This window comes from Cebus imitator, unplaced genomic scaffold (assembly GCF_001604975.1).
Source record: "Cebus imitator isolate Cc_AM_T3 unplaced genomic scaffold, Cebus_imitator-1.0 Scaffold36, whole genome shotgun sequence".
Classification (NCBI taxonomy): Eukaryota; Metazoa; Chordata; class Mammalia; order Primates; family Cebidae; genus Cebus; species Cebus imitator.
Genome location: NW_016107351.1, coordinates 10,194,996 through 10,202,145, shown reverse-complemented (window position 1 = coordinate 10,202,145; position 7,150 = coordinate 10,194,996).

Below are 7,150 nucleotides of genomic sequence, written 5' to 3'. Positions count from 1 at the left end.
TTTAATACAGCTAGGAAAGATACAGACATTTGAAGCACCATGGCTTATATTTTCATAGGTAGCCTTAAGGATTCATACTATCTGGTTTTATACTTTGCATAAATAGGTCAGCTAGAACATCTTGCAGGCAAAACTACTATATAAACACTTTGGGGAAATGATTGTGTGTTTCCTTGTTGAAAAGCTCTTAAAATTATAAAATATTAAAGATGAAGTGACAAGGTGAAGTCGATTCTTATCTTTGGTCAAGAGCACAACTCTGTATTTTCTCAGTAATAAACCTGTACTATTTTTTAGATCTCAGTACACTCTGTAAAATAGAAAGGGAAATGTATAGATATACTCACCAGATAGATTGTTAATTTCTCATTGTGTTCTTCATAGAGTCTTGTCTCTTTCCTAAGTTTCAGTAGCTGTAAAGCAATATATTTAGATTTGACTGAGATTAGTATTTTGCTCTTTGATTCTACAAATACTGTTTTTCCAAGCAGTAGTACTATTCTGATCCCTAGAGAAAAGGGCCAATTTCAAAAGATATAGAACACTTACTGCCTCATCTTTCTGATTATGATCATGACCAAGTGGAGTTTGCAACAGCAAAATTGACACTTTGAAATCTTATAATGTGAGAATTGTATTATGTGAGCAATTTTCCTGGCATTTTGTATTAATATTGCATGCTATCACAATTTATATTCACCAATTTAGAAGGTGTAGAATGCTGAACACTTCAGTAAAATGGTATAATGATTATATTTGCATAACATAAGAGTGGAAGCAAATACTAAAAATATATAGCACCAATACTTTATGAAGGGCAACTTTAATACAAATGACTACTTAGTATTTTATTATCTTCAACTGGTTGAGAAATAGCTGCTTCATTGAGCTTGTCTTTGTGTCATACTATAAAATTCATAAAGTAATATCCACTGAAGTTAGTAAAGGTTTGAGTAAATGACCATAAATACTGTTTTATTTTACCCAGAAACTGCACTGCTACATTATTAAAGAAATCTCTCCTTCTAAATTGTGTTCATTTAATTGAATTACTGGGCATTAACTTGATGTAAACATACAGAAATTCACAACGTAATGTATGCTATTTATTGAATCACATTTATTTTACCATGTAGATCTTCTTCCTATTCAGAATTTTTTAAAAAAGCAGAAGGAGCAGAGGAATTTGATTTTGTTTATTTATTTTTATTTTTAACATTCTCCTATTTTTATAATAGAGGTTGATGTTTAATATAAGTTTAGGCCGTGGTCACAGGTTGTAAATTACAAGGTCTATGTGTTGTACTTCCTTTAGGCATGAGATTTAAAAAAATATGAAAGTAGGTCATATATACAGCAAACAGGTGATAATTTTCTTCTTAGGCAGCTTTGAAAATTTATCATAAAGATGCTTTAAAATATTATATTTGCCTTGTTTGTGATTGGGTTGTCATTTTGCATACTCGGGAATGTTCATGATTATTACTATCCAGTATCAAAGAAAACATATAAATTGCTAAGAATAACAATTTTTGACTGCAGGGAAAGCATACTATGAAGGAGAGCAAGTTAATATAGTCATCAGAAAACCTGCTCTGGGCTTGCCTTTGACAAGTTGTTAAAATGCAGAGTTTTCCTTATTTCATGTCAGAAGCGGAGGTTAAAATATCTCACATTAATATTGTAGCAAATAAGCTTCAAGTTGAAAGTGAGTAATGTTTTTCTGGGAGATGAAATTATAATGAACATGGTGGCTATGGAATCGTTTATGGAACCAAAGTAAATGTGGCTTTATCTTTTTGTAGGAGGGGTGAGAACAGAGTCTTAGGCAATCTGAAGTTTCAATACCTATTAGCATTGATGCAGTTCAGATCCTTATAATAAGAATTCAGAAGCAATAGATGATCTGCTTTGTTACCATTTTCTCTTCCCAGATTTGTTCTCTTTGCTATAACCAGAGTTATCACTACTATATTTCTAATACATAAATTTTATCATGGCATTATTAAATCTTCAATGATTTTTCATACTGCACAGTTGAGGATGGAGGACAAGTTTTTTCAGCTTAGCATCATGCATCTTGACACATACATCGATTCCATGTGCCTTGTGTGTCAAACCCATGGAAAAACATACTTTTTGAAAAAAAGCACACATTCTTAAAATACGTACTTTAACATGATGAATGTTTGCATATTTGGCTTAAAATAAAAAAGGAACCACAGAGAGAAATAGGGATGATGCATCAGAAAAAATGATTATCTCTGTTTACTCTTATTTCTGTCTGGAAAGCTCTATGACACAGGTGTTACTTGGAAAACATGTTGTTATGTTCCATCAACAAATTCAAATGTCCTTGCCCTCTATAAAGTTTTATCTTCCACTTTAAAGCAGAGGTAAATATTTTCTTTGCTTTCCTAGCTTTTTGCCACTTGTGTAATAAAAATTTGAAATCTGTTTTGCAGTTTATTTGCTTACACATTTGTTTTCAAAACTACTTTCAGAGAACACAATTATGGGTTGGGATCTTCTTTGTTCATTCTTTTGTTTTGGAATTTAATTATTGGAACATAGTTATCAGTCATTAAATGATGGTTAATGAAGAACAGTGTAAATGGAATGAAAGGAGAACAGAAGTTTTCAACTACTCTAAGTAAAAGAGAGTAGAAAAACTGGTTTTCTAGGAAAGTTTTATTGTAAGGATCTTCTTCACTAAACATACAAAGGGTTTCAGTAAGTTTTGTGTAATAGAGATGCTGTGAATTCTTAAAAACTAGGAAAGATGCCAAGAACATAGTTTTAGAAGTTGTATATCTTGTAAACCAAGTTGCTTGAGAGCTTTGGATAAGAAGAAAGCCTAGTTTTATTTTGGATATTTCATTAAACAGAATGGGAATAACGTTTTTGCCTCCAGTTTTCGCAGTAAGAATTGAGTGAACAAATCCCCTGAAGAAAATTATAAAATGTGCGTACAATATAATAAGCAAATATCTGAAGGTACTGTAGGATGAATAGAAGTAGGCAGGTTCTATTGCAGAGCTTTTGCTTACCTGTAGAAGGGGAGATAGAGAGGCAGAGTAAATTATTACTGTCACTGTGGGTTTTAGACGAAGTCTAAGGACAGTACAAGCAGTACGCCCAGTTGTAAAAGGAACACACATGGAAAAAGAAAAAAATCAGTGTTTTTTATGTAAAGAGTTTAAAAAGTAAAGCAAGGAAACCAGGATTTGTTAAAAAGAACGGGAAAATTTTTAAAAGGGAAAGAGCAAAAGAGGGGTCTCACAACTTGACCTTCCCACATGCCAAACTAACACCTTAACCACACATGTGCAGAAAAGGCTCAGGACAACTCTGGTAATGGCAAATGTATAAAATGATACAGGAGCGACTACCCAAGTAAAACAGGTTTGCAGTTGATTCCCACCAAAAATCCAACCAAACAAAAAAATCTGCTATAACAAGAGAAACAACACTTGGAGAAGAAGGATGAAATTTAGATTCCCTAAAATTTAACATTTAAGAAAGCTTTAATGTAATGCCAAATTTACTAAACATTCAAAAATCCGAGAACATGTAGCATACTTTCAAGAGAAAAGAAAATCAACAGTTTTGGCCCTAAAATAACTAGGTGTTGGAACTAACAGAAAATATTCTGAAAGTGGCTGTTAACGATTATCATCAAAGAAAAAAAAATAGTATGTAAAGATTATTTTACATGTATGTTTTACAAAACAGACAAAAATAGGTTTTTAATATAAATTATCAGCACAGTAATAGAAAATCTCAGCATGAGAAGGAGAAAGAAGTTCTAAAGCTAAAAAATAAAATTTCTGGAATTTGAAAACAAAAATCACTGGGAGGACTTAAGAGCTTAATGCCATGGCAGAGTAGAAAAAACGTCAACTTTAAAGTGTACCAACAGTTTACCCAAGGTGAAGAACAGAAAGAATAAATTCTGTAAACAAACGAAAAGACCAGGTGTAGTGGCTCAGGCCTGTAATCTCAGCACTTTGGAAGGCTGAGGCAGGTGGATTATGAGGCAAGTTGTTCGAGACCAGGCTGTTCAACATGGTGAAACCCCGTCTCTACTAAACATAGAAAAAATTAGCTGGGCAGAGTGGCAGGTGCCTGTAATCCCCGCTACTCAGGAGGCTGAGGCAGGAGAATCTCTTGAACCTGGGGGTCAGAGGCAGTGAGCTAAATCACACCTTTGCACTCCAGCCTGGGTGACACAGCAAGACTCTGTCTCAAAAAAAAAAAAAAAAAAGGAAAAGAAAAATGCACTGATCTCAGGCAATTGTTACATGTTATTCAAATGTCCAACACATATGTATATATATGTAATTTTAGTAACAGAGTGGAAAAAGTGTAGAGCAGAAAAAATTATATATGAACATATTATAAACTAGACTTTCCCAAATTTAATGAAACAAATTTGCCGACAGAAGTTAATCAAACACGAAGTAAGCTATACAGAGAAATCCATTCTGAGAAACATAAATTGTTAAGAGTCAGTTGTCTCTTGAAAGCTGCAAAAAACAATTGCCATATTATATACGTGGTAATAAGAATCCAATTAAAAGTCGTTTTTTTCACCAGAAACGCTGAAACCCTGAAAAACATTGATTTATTTTTGAGACAGAGTCTTGCTCCGTTGCCTAGGCTAGAGTGCAGTGGCACAATCTCGGCTCACTGCAACCCCACTTCCCAACTGCTGGGATTACAGGCTTGAGCCACCATGCCCAGCCTAAACACATATTTCAAGTGCATCCCAGCCTGGGCAACATGACAGTACCCCACATCCACTAAAAATATTAAAAAAAAATTAGCTGGTGTGGTGGCACAGGCCTTAGTTCCAGCTCCCAGGGAGGCTGAGATGGGAAACGCACCTGAGCCCATGATGTCAAGGCTGCAGTGATGCAGTGAGCCAAGCTTGAGCCATTGCATTCCAGTCTGGGCAACTGGAGTGAGACCTGTCTCAAAAAAAATAAGTAAAGCCAACCTCAAATTTTATGCAGAATAAATACCTTTCTATAAAAAAGAAGTGATGTATTTTCAACTAAGCTAAAAGCATTTATCTCCAAGGAATCTGCATTACAAGAAAGTCAAAAAAAAGTTCTTTCAAATTAAAGAAAAATTAACCCAGGTCAACAATCCCATGTATATTCAGTAAAGCAAGACTAGTATTGAAAATACTAATAAATGCAAAAGACTATTTTCCCTTGTTCTATCTTGATTTCTTAAAAACATGACCATATAAAACAAGAATATAATGTGATCTTACAGGATTTATAGTGAAGATGTGTGTGATTCATTTTAGAATTATAACAGTGAGAAATACAGTTGCAAGGTGTTAATGTTTTCATAAATATTCTCATAAGATATTGTATTAACTATAATTGAACTCTAAAAACTCAAGGATGTAAATTGTAATCCCTAGGGAAACCAAGAAATATATAAAAAATAAAACGGTAGACTTAAATCAACCACGTGAGTAATTGCATTAGACATTAACAAATGAGACAATCTGATTAAAAGGCAGAAATTGTCAGAATATTAAAAAACAGAACAAAGCAAAACAAAACCCACTGTAGTATGGGAAAATAAATCTTTTTTGAATTTCCATTTTGTAGTTGTTCTGTAAAACCACAGCCTCTGGAGCTGTGGAATCTAATATAATATGATATATTATAATATACTGTAAAGTTAGTGTAGCTCTCATTTTTCCTAAGAACATTTTCTTACACCATAAAAATTAGATCTGCACCCATTTGTTCCCTAATGGAGCCAATTGCTTGGATTTAAAAGATAATACAACCTTCTTTTGTGCTCTCAAGAGCTAGTCAATTATAGTATAGGATATTATATAACAATAACATTAATATCGAAGGTGGGTGAATAGCTGGAGAGTTCTCTTCCTAGGTGTTTACATTTAAAAAAAAAAAAAAAAAAAAAAAAAAGCAACCCAGACCCTTGAAGGCATTTCTAGGTTTTAAACTAATGACAAAGGCTTATCTGACTCCCAAGGGGATATATTTGTATAACAAAGGTAAATATTAAGGATTCTTCCCATTGCTTCTCCAAGGAGACTCCCTGAAAGAAATAGGGAAAGTGAATAATGTCTGCCATTTATAAGCACTGAAAACATTTTTTTTTTTCCTGTGTCCCTTACCTATTGAGTGAAAGTTGGTATTTCCTTAAGATATTTCTATATGTGACTCTCACCATATCACTCTATGATGCTTCTGGCTGGGAGGACAGGGGGTGAGAACTGGTATTGAAATGTTACCGTAGTTGTTTATTTTGCTGTTTTGATAGATAGTATTACGTTCTTTTTCCCCAACCAAGCCGTGTAGTGTCCATCTATCTATCTAAATATGCACGAGGTGTAACATCTCAAATCCTTCACAGTTTATAACAACATATATATTTACATTGTTAGAATGTATATTTTCTTTACAAAAAATGCATTTGATATGTAAAAACATATATAGGTTTATTTGAAAGATTGAAAGTAAATAGGAGAAAGATATATTGTGAAAAGAGTTAACATAAAATGTCTGAAGTGGCTATATTAATATTTTAAAAAGCCAATTTCAAAAGAAATGTATTTTTTTGCCTGTCTGTGTCTTTGGATTGGGGGATTTAGTCGATTTAAATTTAGAATTAAATTTAAATTTAATTTAAATTTAATTAAAAAAAAAAGCCAAGACCCATTGATATGCTACATCCAGATCCATTTCACATGCAAGGATACATAAAGACTCAAAACAAAGGGATGGTGAAAAATTTACCAACCAAATGGAGAGCTAAAATAAATAAATAGAAAGCAGGAGTTGCAATTTTTGCTGATAAAATAGATTTCAATGCAACAAAGATCAAAAGAAACAAAGAAAGATATTACATAAAGATATAAGGATCAATGTAACAAGAAGAGCTAAAGATCCTAAACATATATGCACCCAATACAGAAATACCCAGATATATAAGACTTACAAAGAGACTTGGACCCTTACACAATAATAGCGGGAGACTTTAACATCAATATTAGATAGATCAATGAGACAGAATGTTAGCATCGATATCCAGGACTTGAACTCAGATCTGGAACAAGTAGACTTAATTAACATTCATAGAACTCTCCACTTTA